This window comes from Delphinapterus leucas, chromosome 7, assembly GCF_059928025.1.
Source record: "Delphinapterus leucas isolate spDelLeu-1000000601 "Yukka" chromosome 7, BTC_Dleu_Yukka2, whole genome shotgun sequence".
In the NCBI taxonomy this organism is placed as follows: Eukaryota; Metazoa; Chordata; class Mammalia; order Artiodactyla; family Monodontidae; genus Delphinapterus; species Delphinapterus leucas.
In genome coordinates this window covers 10,213,909-10,232,818 of record NC_143135.1, presented here as the reverse complement: position 1 = coordinate 10,232,818, position 18,910 = coordinate 10,213,909, and the positions used below count along the sequence as shown (strand labels likewise).

The 18,910-nt window shown below is 45.6% G+C and overlaps 1 protein-coding gene across 2 annotated transcripts in view; it reads right to left on the bottom strand.

Annotated features, from left to right (window-relative positions):
* Window positions 1-7,672, bottom strand: part of VPS37C (VPS37C subunit of ESCRT-I) — a 28,582-nt gene extending 20,910 nt beyond the window's left edge. The window contains exons 1-2 of one of the 2 annotated variants that reach the window (XM_022591848.3): window positions 7,581-7,668; window positions 6,221-6,314 (exon numbers count right to left, since the gene is read on the bottom strand). The gene's annotated coding sequence lies outside the window, so the exon portion shown is untranslated. Of the gene's footprint in view, window positions 1-6,220; window positions 6,315-7,580 lie in introns of both variants that reach the window. The other variant, XM_022591849.3, reaches the window with a different exon arrangement.
* Between the last annotated feature and the right edge of the window lie 11,238 nt (window positions 7,673-18,910).

Below are 18,910 nucleotides of genomic sequence, written 5' to 3'. Positions count from 1 at the left end.
AGCTAGACCTCTCTCCTCTCCCCCATAGGCTGCAGACTTCATCCTGACTCTCTGTTCTACCTATTCCCAGAACAAACAACATGCTTCCAATCACCTGACAAGTATTCCACATCTATAAAGATCAATACAACAAGGATCCTGCCCTCTGGGAGTTCCCAGCTCTGCTGCCCTGCCTTTGCTCTTACAATTCCCTCTGCCTAAAATTTCTTTCCTACACCTTCTCTAATTTGAAAATGCCTGCTGATCCTTCACCGTCAGCTCTCTGGGAAGCACTCCTTGCTCCTTCTCCCAAAGACTTTGTCCTGCCCTCCCATTGTGCCCTGTAAGTACCACACAGCAATTACTACCTAGGAATCAGCATGTTTCTCCAGCAAGACTGGGAGCTCCCCAAGGGCCCAGTGCATGTCTCACTCATGTCTGCATCCCGAGGTCAATGCCTAGCACACACAAGGTGCTCAGCAAGTGCTGACTGCACGGGAACCTCCACTTTTTGGCAAACTTAGAGGAACAGGGACCAGATTTACTCTCCTGCCTCAAACAACTACAAACGAAAAAAGATAAACGAAACAACAGTTTTCAGACGCTGGATATCTGGCAGCAGAGGACGGGTTCCTGGGTGGCAGCGGGGGACGGGAGCAGGGAGCAAATGAGGTGAGCTCTACAATTGCCCCAACTTACTGTCTAGAGAGAGTTTTCAGGCCATGGCACAAGGAGGGGGTACCCAAGGCAGAGCCTGACAGTCTCCCCAAGTTGGGAAGAGAGAGTTGGGAATCTAGGGAGGCCAAGGTAGCCAGAGTTCACAGGGTCAAATACCAGAGAGGAGAGAGCTACACCGTGAACTCTGGAAATCTGCAGGGAGTCCCCCTCCAGTTTTCTTCTGAGTGTTTACAGTACTGGTCAGGATTACAGGGAACAATCCTTGGGCCTCAAACTGAGCCAAGACTAATCTGTGTCCCCACTCACCAGAGTGGAAATACCTCCTAACTCACAGGACATCAGTAGAGCACTGAAAAGGGTAGTGCCTTGGTGGTGGGTAAAATTAACCCTGGTCTAAAGGCTGGTCTGGTCCCAGCTAACAAAGCTTAACAGTGAGGCATCAAAGGATCAAACTGTTTCCAAGTAACTTAACAGTGTCCCAAAACAATGCCAAGAATATTTATAAAAATGTAAAAATATTCAGCACCCAACAGGGTAAAATTCACAACATCTGACATCCAATCAAAAATTACCAGACATACGAAGAAGCAAGAAAATATGATCCATAATGAGGAAAAAACTCAATCAGTAAAACAGACTCAAAAATACAGATAAGAAAATTAGCAGACAAGGACACTAAAATGGTTACTACAACCATATTCCATATATTCAAGATGCTAAAGAAGATTGAGAATGTTAAGTTGAGACATAGAAAATATAAAAAAGACCCAAATCAAACTTCTAGAAATGGAAACTACAAATGTCTGAGATAAAAAGTATACCAGATGGAAATAACCAGATTAGACACTAAAGAAGAAAAGATCAGTGAACTTAAATACAGAGCAATAGAAACTACGCAAAACAAACCACAAATTTAAAAAAAAAAAAAAAAAAAAGATGGGGGAAAAAATAAATTGAGAATCAGAGAGCTGTGGAGCAACTTTAGGCATCCTAAAATACATGTAACTGGAGTCCCCAAAGAAGAGAGAGAGAAGAGAATAGAGAAAATATCTGACAAATTACTAGCTGAAAAGTTTTCAAATTTGATGAAAGTTTTAAACCCACAGATCCAAAAACTCAATTAACCCAAGCACAAGAAATATGAAAACTACGCCAGGGCACATCATAATTAAATTGTTTAAAACCAGTAATAAAAGAAAAGTAGCCATAAGGAAAAAAGACACATAAGAATAGAAGAAGAAAAAAAATAAGAACAACAGCAGATTACTCATAGAACAATGTAAGACAGAAGACACTGGAACCACATCTTAGAATGCTGAAAGAAAAAGAACTGATTTAGAGTTCTATATTCAGGAAAAATATCTTTCAAAAACAAAGACAAAATAAAGACTTTCTCAGACATCCAAAAGCTAAAAGAATTCAGACCAGAAGAATAAGAAATGTTTTTTTAAAGTCCTCAATCCAGAAGGAATGTAAAACGAAGTGGAAATCTGGATCTACAGAGAGGAATAAAGAGCACTGGAAATGATAAACTGTAATATATATTAAAAAGTAAATATAAAAGAGCTTTTCCTTTCTTTTTAACCTCTTTACAAAATAATTCACTGTTTAAAGCAAAAACAGTAATAATGTATTGCAGGATTTATAACACACATAGAAGTGAAACGTGTGGCAACAACAGCATAAAGGCCAGGAGGGAGGAAATGAGAGTATACTATTGTTAGTGTAAAGTGCTGTACAAGATCACTTGATGATAGACTGTGACAGGTTAAAGATGCATACTATGTGGGAGGGAGATGCAAGAGGGAAGAGATATGGGGATATATATATATACATATAGCAGATTCACTTTGTTATACAGCAGAAACTAACACACCATTGTAAAGCAATTATACTCCAATAAAGACGTTAAAAGAAAAAGAATTCCTCTCCTGCCTGAAGTGATCAAGAATAGCAGCCGATATTATATAATAGATAATTTTAATTAAAAATGCTTTATTGCTAAAAAAATGCTAACCATCATCTGAGCCTTCAGTGAGTCATAATCTTTTGCAGTAGTAACATCAAAAATCACTGATCACAGATCACCATGACAAATATAATAAAAATGGAAAACTTTGAAATATTGCGAGAACTACTGAAATGTGACACAGAGACATGAAGTGAGTGAGCAAATGCTGTTGGAAAAGTGGTGCCAACAGATTTGTTTGATGTGGGATTGCCACAGACCTCTAATTTATTAAAAAAAAAAACACAGTATCTGCAAAGTGCAATAAAGTGAAGCGCAATAAAGTGAAGGAAAAAAAAAGATGTGCACTACAAATCTTAAAGCAACCACTCTTTTTCTTTTTCTTTTCTTTTTCTTTATTTATTTTTTTGGCTGCACACAGCTTGCCAGATCTTAGTTCCCCGTCCAGGGATTGAACCCAAGTCACAGCAGTGAAAGTGCCGAGTCCTAACCACTGGACCACCAGGGAATTCCCAAGCAACCACTTAAAAAAAAAAAAAAAAAACAGTTACAGTTACAGCTAATAAACTAACAAAGGAAATAAAATGGAATCATAAAAACAGCTCAGTCCCAGGGAGGTCAGGAAAAAAGGGACATGGGAAGAAAGAACATGGAACAGATTGAAAACAAGGAGCAAGATGATAAAGTTAAACCCAGCTAGAGTCGTTAACCCTTCAGATGCAAACCTGGGTAGGAGACGTAACCTGGGCCCCGGATGCAAGCAGATCCCCCATACACTGCGCTCTAGAGCAGAGATGGAGCCCACCAGGGCCCAGCGCCCAGCACCCCATGTGTCTCAGATTCAAGGCCTGCCCCTCAGGCACTGCACCCCACCGAGGAACCTCTGACAGGATGTCTACCCAACAAGTAGATTCAGAGCACATCTTGGACTCAGAGCACAGCTGTCAGAGGGAATTGCAAAGGAAACAGCCCAAGTGACACGCTCATGTTAAATTAAAACATATTACCTGGAGCAAGACGGTGGAGTAGAAGGACCTTGAGAGTTAAACCCAACTACACTAATAATCACATTAAATGTAAATGGTCTAAACATCCCAATTAAAAGGCAGAATTTTTAAGACTGGATTTCACAAAATGCAAAACTCATCTATATGCTGCCTACAAGAAACCCACCTTAAAAATAAAGACCAAATAGTCCAAAAGTAAATAGATGTAAAGAGATATACCGCACTAATGTTTTTAAATCCCTATCAATTTAATTGTGGTAAAACATACATAAAATTTACCATTTTAAACATTTTAAGTGTACAGTTTTGTGACATTAAACACTTTCACACTGTTGTACAACCATCACCACCATCTACCTCCAGAACTTTTTCATTATCCCAGACTGAAACTTTGTACCCATTAAACATTAACTTCCATTCCTCCCTTCCCCCAGCCTTGGGCAACCATCACTCTTCCTGTCTCTATAAATTTAACTACTCTAGGAACCTCATATAAGAGGAATCATGCAATGTTTATGCTTTTGTGACTGATTTGTTTCACTTAGCATTATTTCTTCAAGTTTCATCCATGTTGTTAAAAATTTCCTTCCTTTTTAAAGCTGAATAATATTCTATTGCATGCATGTATCACATTTTGTTTATCCATTCATCTGTCAGTGGACCCTTGGGTTGCTTCTACCTTTTGGTTATTGTGAATAATGCTGCCAGAAACATTGGTGTTCAAATATATGTTTGAGTCTCTGCTTATACTTCTTTAGGGTATATACCCAGAATTGGAATTGCTAGATCATACGGTAATTCTATCTTTAATTTTTTGAGGAATTGCCATACTGTTTTCCACAGCGGCTGCACACTTTACATTCCCACCAGTAATATAAATAAGGGTTCCAATTTCTCCACATCTTTGCCAATACCTCTGGTGTTCTTTGGTTTTTTTTTAACAAGAGTTATTCTAATGGGTGTGAAGTGGTATTTCATTGTCATTTGGGCTCACATTTCCCTAATGACTAGTGATGTTGAGTATCTTCTTGTGCTTACTGGCCATCTGTATACCTTCTTTGGAGAAATGTCTATTCAAGTCCTTTGCCCACTTTAATCAGGTTGTTTGTATTTTCACTGTTGTAGGAATTCTTCAAATATTCTGGATATCGATCCATTAGCACTAAATTTTTTTTAAGTTGGATTGGCTATATTAAAACAAGGCAAAGTAGATTTCAGAGCAAAGAACACTATCAGGGATTAAACGGGTCATTTCATGATAAAGGAGGTCAATTCATCAAAAGAACATAACACCCCAAAATGTTTATATATGGAACAGTAAATTAAAACGGTTCAAAGCATACAAAGTACATCCTCTGTTTACAAAGAAATTAAATTAGAAATCAATGTTCACTGGACAGAGGAAGAATAAAGTAACAGCATAATGCTGACTTTGCCTCTTTCACTACTTCTAATTCTGCCCAGGAGGGAGCAGATAAATTAGCAGTACTTAACATGTCTTCAAGGCTAGGCATAACTGACCTGGTTTATCTGTTTGGCTTCCATGGTTCAGTGTCCCCTCTCCTCCCCTGTCTGGCCCATCCTAAGCCCCAGGGACTCCACTTGTCAGCCCCAGCTAAATCACAATAAACAAAGCTGTTTGGTATTTGCTCAAGCCTTTGACATAAACCAGTGAAAGGGGAGAGAAATGCAGTGGAGGAAACACCTGCTAAATAAACATGCCTTTAAAGCTCCCAAAACCTCACAGACCTTTGCCTTTACAGAGATCTCTCTGTCAAGGGGCAACTATCCAGGAATGAACTGGAACCTTCTGAAAACTCCAGACTCTGAGGAGAAGCTAAAAGAATTTCCGAACAGAGATCCAATCGGATTAAAACAAGGTCTTTGCTGACCTGATTAGGTCAGTCTGGAAAAACCCTACTAGGACCGGCCAACAGTGTTCAAGAGATGATTCATACAGCTAGCTACCCCAATACCCTTTTAACGGCAGATTAGCAAATTACACAGCAATAAGCAAAAAAATAACAAGAAGCCTTAGAAATAATTTCACTTCCAAGCTCAGCAAATCTACAAACTCCTTAAGGCAGTGCTTCCCAAACTTGCCTTACAGTAAGAATCACCCAGTGCAAGTATTAAAAATACAAACTCCTGGGCTTCCCTGGTGGCGCAGTGGTTGGGAGCCCGCCTGCCGATGCAGGGGACGCGGGTTCGTGCCCCGGTCCAGCAAGATCCCACATGCCGCAGAGCAGCTGGGCCCGTGGGCCATGGCCGCTGGGCCTGTGCGTCCGGAGCCTGTGCTCCGCGGCGGGAGAGGCCACAGCGGTAAGAGGCCCGCGTACCGCAAAAAAAAAAAAAAAACACACAAACTCCTGGGTCTCTCTCCAGAATCTAAGCAAGAATATCCAGAGGTGAGGCTCTGTATCTCTAACTAGCATCACAGATGATTCTTAACATCCAGCAAATACATTAGCTTGGAAATAAGACTGATGGGTTAAAAATCCCAACTTGGCCATTTACTGGCTGTAGCACCCTACCTAACATCTCTACTATCCACTTACTTCATCTGCAAAATGGGCTCATTACCTACCTTGAGTGTTCCCAGAATCCAGTATGTTCACAAAGCCCCCAGAACACTGCCAATAGCACATGGCAGCCAAGCAAGAAATCAGACATTTTGCTACCTTAAAAACAAACAAACAAACAACAACAACAAAACACAGCCATCAGAAGCAGCCCAGATGAAATCTACAAAGAAAAATTTCTACCTAACAGAAACTACAAAGGCACCAAGCCAGATTTCTCAGATAATCTAGGAAAAAAGCTTTTCTGGACATTATGACTGCCAAGAACTCTCACTTCAGGGTCCAGTATTTCACTCCAAGTCCTCACTCCCATCCAGAACCAGAGTTCAGGCCTGTCCAGGGTCGCAGCTTTGGACAATAGCCAAAGAAAGTCTTTCCTTTCCAAATCCCTTGGTCACCACCACTTCCAGCTCTAGGGCTGACAGTCACAGCCTGACAGTCAGGTGGCAGCATCTTGGGTACAGCAGTAGGAAATGGGACTCCTGGGTAAGAGGCAGGGAGCCAATGAAGAGGGTGGAAAAGGCCTGAGTCAGCAACAGTACTACTGGGATATTGCTGAAGTGAAGGGAAGTGAGTTTTTGAAGTTTCCAGAGCTAAGAGTGGACGTTCCCAACGGTGAGTGAGCCCAGACATTGTGTGGCTGAGAAAGCACTGACTAGTCTCAGGGACTGAAACCCTGAGGTGTGTAGTCAACTCTGCCAGTAACACACACACACACACACACACACACCACACACACACACACACCACTGCTCTCTAAATTCAGGAGGAACCAGGCACACACTGGAGATTCACAAACACCAATGACCTTTGTACCCAGCAGGCCCATAAATAAGGAGTGGTCAGTGATGCTGGGCAGCCCAAGTCCGGGTCCAGAATAAAGGATAAGAACAGAATCAAGGCTGAAAAGCCACAACCTCACTGCCCTGGAGAAGGGGCATAGCCCTCAGAGTTAAAAGACCAGAGCGTCCCTCAGACCCCATTCTGCCGCTGGACTCCCTCTGGCAAGTCAAACCCCATTCTTAGGCTTCTTTCCCCGCCTATACAATGGGCAAACTGGCTCTAACGTCACCAAATGTGTGACCAGCAGGACGCTCAAGTAGGGGGTGGAGGGTGAAAGGTGGCGGTGAGGGGGTGGGGTGCTGGAGGCGCGACCTGCGCAGGGAGCTCGGGCAATGCCTCCCTCCTTCCCGCCCTCCCACTGCTAGGGGCAGGGGCGCCGGCCCTCCGCTGGAGTCACGCGCCCCTCGCGCCCAATCACCAGCCTCTGCCAAAGTGAGGCGGGCAGGCGGAGGCGCGCCGGGAGCAACTGCCAGCGCCGCCCCCATCCCCGTCCTTGCCCCTCCCCGGGCCCCTCTCACCTACCCCTGCCGCCGCAGTCGCCGCCACCGCCGTCGCGGGTTAAATCGGAGCCGGAGCCCACACTTCCGGGGTCCACGAGGCCCGCCCCCTCCCGCCGGATGTGACCCCCCCTCCAACGTCCGGGCGCTGGGAGGTGGGGCCCACGCCACTCGTCCCGCAGCACGTTGTGCGCGCCGGGGGCCTCTGATTCACCCCGACACCGTCCTCCCGTCCCCCCCCACACACTCTAGCTGCCACCCGGGACCACACCCACGGGAAGGCCCACGAAATCCCTCTAGCGCATGGTGGACGCCCGCCCCCGGCAGGCCATTGCCCCGCCCCCAGAAGGGACACCGCCCATTGGGCGGAACCCAAGCCTCCAGTGCGAGTGCGCCTGCGCAAGCGTCTGCTGCTTCTCTGGTAGGCGGGAGAGGGTCTCCTTTCTTAACAGAGCTCGGCCTTGGGGGGGTCTGCTCAAAGTGACCCAAAGGAGACCCGAAAGGAAACAAATGGAATCTCTGCACCGAGGGACTCCCTACATGGTCTGAGCTCAGACTGCGGAACCCCCACGCCGGGACTGGAGTGATCACAGTCCTAAGTGTCTCCTGGCAAACAGCAGTGGCTGTCAGTCTGGAACTGACTGGCGGGCTCCTCAAAACAACACTTGAGTAGCTTCCCGAAAAGTAGGCTGTTTCCCGAGCCCCTAGGTTACATTTAGTCCATTCTGTATGGGTAGTGCTTTAAAAATAACAGATGGCCTTAAACATCCTCACTTGCGCAGAATCATGAGGGTGGCGCCTTGAAGCAAGGCCCTGATGCTAGCGCTCTCTTCTCTAGGCAGTTTGTACTGGACAACCAGGCCTAGAGATGAAGCCCATTCCCTGTTTGCCTCTCAGCAGCGTCCATAAATTGCAGCTTTGTAAAAATGGGACCCCAGAACGAGAGCTTCTTAGACCAAGGAAACCGTGCCACCCAAATTCAAAACCTTATTTGGATGTTGAATTAAGACCATCGTCTCTAGTAACAGAAACCCAACTCAAACAGCTTCTGCAAAATGAAAATTATTGGGTCACATAACAATAAAATCCACGGGTGGTGATAGTACCAGGAACAGCAATATTCTAGGTCTCATTCTTCTTATTTGACTCTGTTCTTTATTCTTTGTGTTAACACTCTTTCAGTAGTCTCAAATTTCTATTTCAAATTCTAGAGAGAGTGGATCTGATTGGCTAAGATAATCACCGTTGCCCCTGTTGGGCAGAGTTTACTCTTTCTTGCCTCCTCATAGGCTGCCAGGCCTCCTAAGAATTAACAGCCATTGGGTCAGGTGATCACCCTTCTCCAACGAGAGGTCACCTGTTAGACCACGGAAGGGATCAGTGGGGAAAGCAGTCTCAAGGTACTAACCCTTCTGAGATACCAATAACTCTTTTGAAGGATGCCATGGCTGGTTTTATAAACATTTCACTTTGAACATAATGTCAGAGTGGCTCCCGTTGAGAGCAGCTGCCAGAAAGCTGGGCTGAAACTGTTTCTAGAGGATGGGGAGGGCCAGGGCAGATGACCTTAACCTTTTGTTATAAACCCTTTTGTGCTATATAATTTTTAATCCTGTATTTGTATTACTTTGTGGGTAAAAAATTAGAAGACCCTGCTGATGGATTAGCTTGAGTTTATATTCAGCAGTCCTTTCAATTACTGGTACTATGTTGGACCATGGAATGTGGGTGCAATGGCTGGAGCTAGAGTAGTCATCTTGAACCACGAGGCAACCATGAGACGAGAGGCCATACCTGACCACACAACAAAATAGAAGGAGCTTGAGTTCTGACACCATGGAACCCCATGCCCCATGACACTGCTGGATGCCCACCTCTGGATTTTTATAGGAAAGGGAAATAAACCACCTTTGTAAGCCACTGTTGTTTTAGGTTTCCTATCACTCACATCCTTTAGGTCTTAGACTCCACTTTTGGAAAGCCTCTCTTGTACCCCCGAGACTGGGTAAGTGTCCGCCCTTGTATGTTCTTCAAACACCCAACATTTTTTTCCTTCCTTAGTATTTACTACATTTTTCTGTAATTGAACATTCACTCCCTCTAGATAGCAACTTCTATAAGGACAGGCAAAGACTATTTTATACACCTCTTTATGCAGATCCTAGAAACTCCTAAAACAATGACAATAACAACTTGTGAATGTGATAGACACAGTGATTCCACTGAGGGTGTTGAGAGGAAATGACAAACTGCTCTCTGAATCAACTGGGTCACTGCCAAGTCATCTTAGGGTGGGGCAGGGGGAGGGTGATGCTGGCCCTTCTGAATAACTAAAGATAGAGAATTAGGGCAAAGGAGGGGGATGGGGGGAATGTGCCAGGAGATTCAAGTCATCTGAGGTAGGTGGCATTAGAAAAAGTTGCTTTTCCTACCTTGTTTCTTCCTATTTTCCACTTCTGGCTCTTTTCAGCTTCCCATGGCTCTAGCTCCACCCCCTTTGATCCTGGTCCCCTATCACTTGCACCTATGTCCCCATATACCATGCCTCGATTATACCCAATGTCATTCATAATTCAGAGTGGCCCTCACACATGCAATAAACGAGAGAGAGAGAAAGAGAAGGCAGCTCCTTACTCTCTTCTCTTGTTCATTCATTCCACATACATTCACTGAATACCTGTACTGCTAAGACCTGTGGATACAAAAGTAAACACACCATCTCCAGCATCAAGGAAGTTACATTCTTGGTTGGGATTTTAGAGGAAACAAGGGATCTCACTATTCCAAGACATCTCAGTCCTTCAGATGACCTTGATCAGGAACAAAAACTGTTAAAGTAGAAATGGTCATTGTGTTTCTACCCACTTCTAAAAAGTGTTTGTTTAGCTCCTCAGTACTGGATTTTGTTATGCTGGTGGACTGGATGGAGAAGTGATGTGAACAAAAGTAAGGATGGCAGACAGGTAGGTCAGAATGTGAGGTAACAAAAACAAGATATTTAAGAAGCTAAGATATTGAGAGAGATTTGGGAACTGAGTTAGAAAAGCAGTTTTCGAAAGAAGTTTGGCCATGTGGTATGTATAACCCCCAATTTAGTCTTCAGGAGATCTCCAGTGAAGACTTTCTTTTTTTTTTTTTTTTTTTTTTTGACTCACAAGTCAGATCCATCTGGCTGGTTTCTCACTCCTACTCCTTCCTCCTGGCTCCCACACTATGCCCAGTAGTTTGGCCTGATCAATCCAGGAAGGTTTTGTGTCTCTGAGGCAGAGGCTGGTAGCTGCTTACAGAATTAGCCATTTTTTGGTTTTCCTTAAGAGTCTAATGTATTTTGTTATATAGCAATGTGTCCAGTAGCTTAAAGACTGCACTTCCCAATCTCCTTTGCTGTTAGTCATGACTAGTGACTTTGTGATATTAGCAGATGTATAAGAGGGATTTCTTGGAAGGCTGCTTTAAAGGAGCTGATTCAGCTGGGAGATGAGTCTCTTTGACTTCCCCGCCTTCTTCTTTAACAGCTGTCTGGATTTCAGATGCGATGGCTGGAACCCCTGCAGTTATGTTGGACCATGAAGTGACCTTGGAGGTGGAAACCAGTCAAGTTCTGGATGGCCCACCTCCAGATTTGTTTAAGTTGGAGAAAAAAAAAATCAAGTTTTATCTTGTTAAAGTTATGGTTCTTTTAGGTTTTTTGTAATGTGCATCCAAACTTAAACCTGATACTACTATGTGGTTACTCTGGTACAGTTTTATTATTATTATTTTGTTGGGTTTGATAAATGAATTTATATTTTAAATTTTTCTTTCCTTTATTATTTTATTAAATTTATGCATAAACCACACATACACCTAATCTTGTATAAATGCAGAATTGTGATTACAAACATGCTTTCTTATAGTTTTTGGACTTTTTTTTTTCTTTCTTTCTTGGCTTGGTTTCCCCACTAATTAACAGCCTAGTATATGTCCCCTCATATAATCTCATCCAAATCCGTATCTACAGACCAAAAGAGGCTGAGGAGCAGGGTGGGGAGAAGCAAAGAAGAACAAAATATAGGCACAAGAATGAAGGGTGGTGGCCATTATTACTTATCATAAATATTCTGATCACACTGCCCCTGCCCTTCTATGTACCCACCACCCCCAGCTTTACCATGACCATGGAATTTACTTTGGCCAATGGAATGTGAGTAGAGGTGATATGTCACTTCCAAGTGGAAGCCTTTAAGAACCAGAGTCCAATTTGCCACACACTCACTTCCCCTGCATCCAGAGGGAGCCTCCATCTGCTTTCCTCCCCAAGAGACTGCGATGAGCAGGGTTCCCTGCCCACCCACCCGAGATGTGAGTGAGAAATAAACCTTAGTTATGTTGAGCCATTGAGATTTGTGGGTTTTATGTCTTCATAGTGTAACTCAGCTTATCTTCACTGAAACGGGAGGGTATAACAGGCACTCCTAATTGTCTCCTTCTTCATTTGGTAATTAAACCCCTAGTCTAGGGCCACCCAGCTAAAAAGTCCATTTACTAGCCTCTCTTTCACCTAAAAGTGCCACTGTGACTTCATTGTAGCCAATGACAAATGAGTGGAAGTAATTTTATAACCTCTGGTTATGCCGTTTAAGGAAAGGGGCACATCCTGCTTCCCCTTCTCTGTCCTGCTAGCTGGAATGCAGATGTAATGACAGGAGCCGGAGCAGCCATATTAGACCAGAGGTGAACATCACATGTTGAAGATGGCAAAGCAACAGGAAAGAACCGGGTCCCCATCACTGTGGAGCGACCTGTACTATTATTACATGAAGGAGAAATGAAATTATATTTAAGACAGTGTTATTTAGACTTTGATTACAGCAGTTGAACCTGTAACCTAATACCCATAACCTAATAACTAACCTGTGTGTTAGCCTTGTTTTGACAATTGGAGTCTGGTGGATAGAGACAAGATCTACTTACATGGACTTACAAGTGAGTCAAGTGAGATTCCTGCCCTCTGAAACACGTGGTCCAGTGTGGGTTTCAGAAAATCAAGCAAGGGCAAAGCCACACGGTAGGGACAGCTTCAAGATGCTCTAGGAACACTTGGGAGGGGAACCTGTATCAGCTGGGGTCTCAGTGGGCTGCCTGAAGAAGGGACCATCTTAGGTCAGCCTCCCCAGAAGTAGTGCATGATGCGAGGTTTCACGTACAAGTGATTTATTTCAAAGTTGCTCCCAGAGAAACCAGTGAGGGCACAGAGGAGGCAAGGATAGGAAAAGGGATGAAACCAAGTCTGGATGTGATTTCATGCAAGTCTTGGAGAGGGAAGCTCCAGCCTGCTCCCCCAGCAAACTCTGTAATGTAAGTTGTGCCTTCAAAATGCCCTAACCCCAGGCTCTCCCACTCCCACAGGCCCCTACCTCTCAGCCTTCAACTAACGGCCACGCAGTGTCTAGCGGCCCTTGTATTAGATCCTCCAAAGAGAAGTCAAAGGGGCCACTAGAAGCAAAAGCACACCAAAGCTGGGGAAAATGCAATCTCAGATAAGGTCAAGGTGTTCTGCACCCGCTCTGCCCTCTCCAGCATCACATCAGGAATCCCTCGAGGGGAAAGAGCCCCTTCTGGTCTCTAGAGGAAATCTTTACTTTTTTATTTTTTTAATTAATTAATTAATTTTATTTATTTTTGGCTGCGTTTGGTCTTCGTTGCTGCGCGCAGGCTTTCTCTAGTTGCAGTGAGCGGGGGCTACTCTTCGTTGCAGTGCGTGGGCTTCTCATTGCGGTGGCTTCTCTTGTTGTAGAGCACAGGCTCTAGGGCGCGCGGGCTTCAGTAGTTGTGGCACGTGGGCTCAGTAGTTGTGGCTCGTGGGCTCCAGAGCGCAGGCTCAGTAGTTGTGGCACACGGGGTTAGTTGCTCCGCAGCATGTGGGATCTTCCCGGACCAGGGCTTGAACCCGTGTGCCCTGCATTGGCAGGCGGATTCTTAGCCACTGCGCCACCAGGGAAGCCTTTTCTTTTTCTTAAATGAATTTTTATTTTATATTGGAGTATAGTTGAGTTACAATATTGTGTTAATTTCAGATGTACAGCAAAGTGATTCAGTTATACATATACATGTACCCATTCTTTTTTAGATTCTTTTCCTGTATAGGTTATTACAGAATATTGAGTAGAGTTCCCTGTGCTATACAGTAGGTCATTGTTGATTATCTATTTTATATATAGTAGTGTGTATATGTTAATCCCAAACTCTCAATTTATCCTCCCCCCGCCACCACCTTTCCTCTTTGGTAACCGTAAATTTGTTTTCAAAGACTGTGAATCTGTTTCTGTTTCGAGGAAACCATTTCTGATGAACCAGGGTGAGCCACCAGCTGGAGCAGTGGTGCATTTCACCCCAGTGGAGAGCATCTCACCATGGCATTTAAATCCCTGCCCACCCCACCCCATCCCAACACACACACACACGCACAAGGTTTTTAAGAGCAAGATGCAGGAACTGGTGTGATTGTTGATAAAGCGCTTAGTCAAGACAGGCCAGGCTCCATCTCTAGTTTGGGTCCCCTTTGGTGTCACACCACAGCTGCCCCCCACTTTCATCCCTATTGACCTTGGCATCAGCTGTGATAAGGCTCCAGGAGGTCAGACAAATCTCCCCAACCCCTCAGGCCAGCTAGATGTCAGAAGGAAAAGACGGCCTTTCCTCCAAGCAGCCTCCAGACCAGCTGGAGCTTAGCCTCCGCTGGCTCCCACTCAGGCCTGGAGGCCCACAAAGCAGCCCATCCATCCCATAGCTGGACAGCCCCGCACAGCGATCCCACAGCCGGCAAGAGGCTGACTCACGACTCCAACTTGCCTGAGCTCCAGTCCCTGTTTTGTCACTAAATTCCTTGGCCTAGAGTGACTTTGGCCAAGTTCCTTCTGCTCTCTAGGCCTCGATTCCTCACCTGCAAGGCCAGAGGTGGAACCAGATGTTCCCTCAAATCATCACAGGACACTGAGGCAGCTGCTAAATCCCGGACAAGCTCCCCACATAAAGCAGGTGTAACAGGTACAAATTTGAGTCCCAAATACATGCTTACCTTTGCCAGCTAAAAATTGTCACTCGCCATCTGGCACTACAAGGATGGCGTCACTAGCCACTGAAGTCGCTGACCTTCAACACACCCTGAAAGGAGTTCAGGGTGGAGCTCAGGAATGAGGCACTCTGTGCTCTGGGAAAACTGACAGAACAAGCCTTCAGATAAATACTTTTCGGAAAAGATTGTATGAGCCCTATTTCTTGCATCTTCTCATGTCTAGAAAAGCACTAAAATCATTCACGGAGACACCTGCTCCTCGTGACAAGCAGCAAGTCTCTGCCAAAATGTGTGCTTGACTGCATGTACCCCCTTCACCAAAATCACGTGTATGCTGACCTCCTCCCCCCACACGCATCTTCGGCAAAATTCCTCAGAGCTCTCTGAGAGGCTGTAGCCCTCACTTTGCCCCCAATAAAACTTAAGTCACAACTCTCACATCATGCTTTTTTTCTTCAGTCAACAACTTTATATAAAACTCATATAGCACTTACCATGAATCGAAGCACCCTACACATATTAACTCATTTGGTTCTGTTATTATCCCCTATTTAAATATGGGGAAAGTAAGGCACAGACAGAGTAAGTAACTTGTCAAGGTCACACAGCTAGTAGATGGCCAAGCTGGGGTTTAAACCCAGGCCATCGGGCTGCAGCACTGCATTCAGAGGTGCCCCTCCCAAGGCCTGGGCCGGAGCAAGGACCAGTCCTAGGGGATCACACCAGCTCCTCTGAAGGCCACATGCTCAGTGATCAGACTATAGTACCCACCGACCTCTGGTCGGAAGTTCTGCCCCATCCTGCAGATGTGACAGGAGGAGAACGAGCCTCAGTGTGGACCACCCCTCTTTCCCCAGAGAGAGCTTCCTCCTCCCTTCCATCCTGCTACTTACTCTTTCTGCCTATCTCCCCTTTTAACTTCATTTAACTTCACCTTCCAAACACCAGCAGGGGTGGGAGCTTCCTTCAGTGTAGTTCTAGAACACCACAAAGCTTTTAACTACCACCCTCCTCCTGGCCTAGAGTATTACCTTTCCATTCCTTCTTTCCTGCCCTGTGAGAACAGGAAGGAAATGAACATTTCCAAACATCACACACACACCCCTACCTCTGCAAGGTGCTTGGCAAACCGTTGGAATAACAATGGTAACTTAAAGACGGAGGTTGTTATCAAATTAAAGTTAAATCTGCCTTCTTCCCATTTAACCTTTGTCCTTGTTCTACTCTGAAAGTTCACCATAGAGTAAGTCTAGTCCTTTGTTTGCATGAAAAACTAAAGAGTCTTGAGGTCGTTCCTTATGCCCCCACCAAAGTCTTGACTCTCCAGCACAAACAACCCTCCAAAGTATCTGTCTACGCTCCTTCTTCCCACCAAAATGGAGGGTTGGAAGCTAGCAGCCATGACCTTCACTCAGTGTCCAAATGCTCTCCCTGCCCCATTTCTACAGCTTCTGGGTTTTTTTTTAATGTACTTCCTTCCTCTTAACGTCTTTCCTCTCTTGTATCCTTCTGATGTTTTAGTCTCTCTTTCCTTTTTTCTCCTCCATTCTCCGCAGTCTAACGTTTCACCCACCTACTCAAAGATCCCCATCGTCCACAGGATAAATCCCATGCTCTCGATGATGGTATTCAAGCCCCCACCCAACCCTGGGACCTGCTCTTTGTTCTCCTTTTCTGTGCATTATTAGTGCATTATTAGTGCCGTTGTCCAGATTTTCAAGTCTTTGTCCTAAACTCATGCTGGATTACACTTCCATACTCCCTCAGAATTCAGTGTGGCCACGTGGCTTGTTTACACCAGTGAAATGTAGGTAGCAGTGACACAGGTCACTCCTGGCAAATGCTTTGCTTGTGTCAACTGAAAAAAAAAAAAAAAAGCACAGCCTAAAAGTTGAGAATTCTGTTTTATTTGGCAGACTTTCTGAGGACTTCAAACCCAGGAGGCAGCCTCTCAGATGGCTCAGAGGGACCACTCTGGAGAGGTACAGGAGGAGCCAGGATATACAGAAGTTTTTGCAACAAAAGCCAGGTAGTTGGAACATCAAAGGATTACTGTTAATGAAAGGAAACCAAACATCTCAAGTTAAGGAATTTTGTGCTTTTTGATGTCCGGGAAGATGCAAGAGTCTGGACTCATTGAAATGATTCCTTTGATCTGCATCTTAGCTATCTAGGGCAGGTATGCTGTTTTTTTCACCTCCTGAGTCCCCTCTAGGTGCACCACTGGGGGCTGGCTGCAGTAGCTGAGGGCTCGATGGTGGCAACCTATTTCCATCCTGAGTTCCCTCAAGACTCACCACTGGGGGCAGCTGTAATGTGATGGCTTGATGGCTGCAGCATCCTTTGTTTACTGATATGACAGGCAACACTTTTCATTCACGATAGTCAGCACATGAATTGGCACACGCCCTTCCTCCTGCCACAGCAAACAGTGACATGGCAGACGGTGACGTCTCCATCAGTCTGTATCCCTGAGAGAAGATGTCTCCAATCAGAGCCCCAGACAACTTATGATGGACAGAGAGAGTAAGAGAAAAAAGTTATTATTTTTAAATTGGGCATTGCTTGTTACTGCCCATATTGCCCAGACTAATATAATATATCCCTTAGGGCTAAGCTTGCCAGGTGACTGACAATCCCTGGAGTCCAGTACAATGCCAGTGCCACCGTCTTTGATGGGCATTCCCTCCTCCCCACACCCACTCAGCAAAGTCCCTTTATCCATCGAGACACAGCTCAGTTGCCACCTCCACCAGGAAGCCTTCCTAACTTTCCACCCAAGGCAACATTAGGCATCCGCTTCCCAGGACGCCAGGAGCATGTCTCCGTTACAGCTTGGTCACATTTCTTTTCTGAAGTTTTGTTTCCTAAACTACAAGGTCCCTGCTAGCCCATTCAGAAAAAGCTGGCCCTCCAGATGGACAAGCTCCCAAGGGGACTGGCTCGTGGCAAAAGACCACGACCTAGGCTTCAGGCTACCTTCCCCCTGGGCCCAGCACCTGTGTTCTCGGCACAGTCCACACGCTGTCCCTGCCCTCCAGGTTCCACCTACGCAGCAAGGATTTTCTGGATTTGGCTTAGAGCACTGTGAAGAAGCGTTCACTGAAAGAATGAATATTTCCCAATAGATGAGATCCTTTCCCAGTTACCCCCTCCATCCCCAACACTCTCGTCTCCTCTGCATCAATTCCTGGTCCCCCAAGCCCAGGACTAAAGAGCGGCTGGAATTTGCAGTCAGACAGACCTGGATTCAAATCTTGGCTCTACCACTCACAGGCCCTGTGTGCCCCAGGGAGATGCTTGACCGCCTTCAACCTCAGTTTCCTCATCTGTAAATTGGGGTCACTATCAAGCTCTCAGGTGCCCACATAAAGCACACGGGAAATGCAATCAGTGTCTATGGGCTCCTCGAATGGATCAGGCTCTGTGCCTGGGAGAATGGAGTGGCCAGGGAAGGCCTCCCTGCGGGAGGGGGTGGGGGGGCATATGAAATGACACTAGGTGTTGAGAAGGAGCCAGCCATGAAAAGAGCTGAGAGAAGAACATTCCAGATGGGGGAAATAGCCATTGCAAAGGCCCAAGGTAACCAAGCTTAATTAATGGTTACTTTTCCACCTTCAATCTTCCTTCACGGTTGGACCTAGGCCACAGGTCACCAACCATGACCTCATCACACACTTCACTTGTGAGTTACCAGCAGTGAGCCTTCTCCCTCCTCTCCAGAAGGGAAACCCCAGAGCTGTCATGGGGCTGAGTCAGCTCTGGGCCCGGGGGCTGTGTAGACGAGACGGTTATCACCAGGGGCATCAGGTGCCAGGGGTGCCAGCAGTGACTCTGACCCCCTCCGTTTGCTCGTCCTCCTTGGTGGAACCCCCAGGGCACTGAGAGAGCCAAGAGGCAAGTTAACGCTCTTGTCTAACCTTCCCCTGTGTGATCACGGTGTCCCCAGACCACACTGCTCTCTGGGCAAAATCTGTTTCCTCCCTTCCTTCTTGAGAGGTGGCCACGGCGACCAGAATCAGCACCTGACCCTGAAGCCTGGTGGCTGGAACTCAACTCACAGTCAGTTGGTACCCAGGGATGCCTAGCCTTGCCCTGTGCACCTGTCCTTTTTCTCCAACCAGATCCATATAGCAAAGTCCCCATAGAACAGGAGTGGTTTCATCCCCTGTCAAGGCCTTCGAAGCTCCAAGGTCTTTCTGAGCATCAAAGAGGGAACAAATCCCTTGAATCCAAGCTTGCCTGAGCACGCCCAACCTCGCTCAGCCAGGTGTTCCCTGAAGAAAGAGTAAGACATTGCA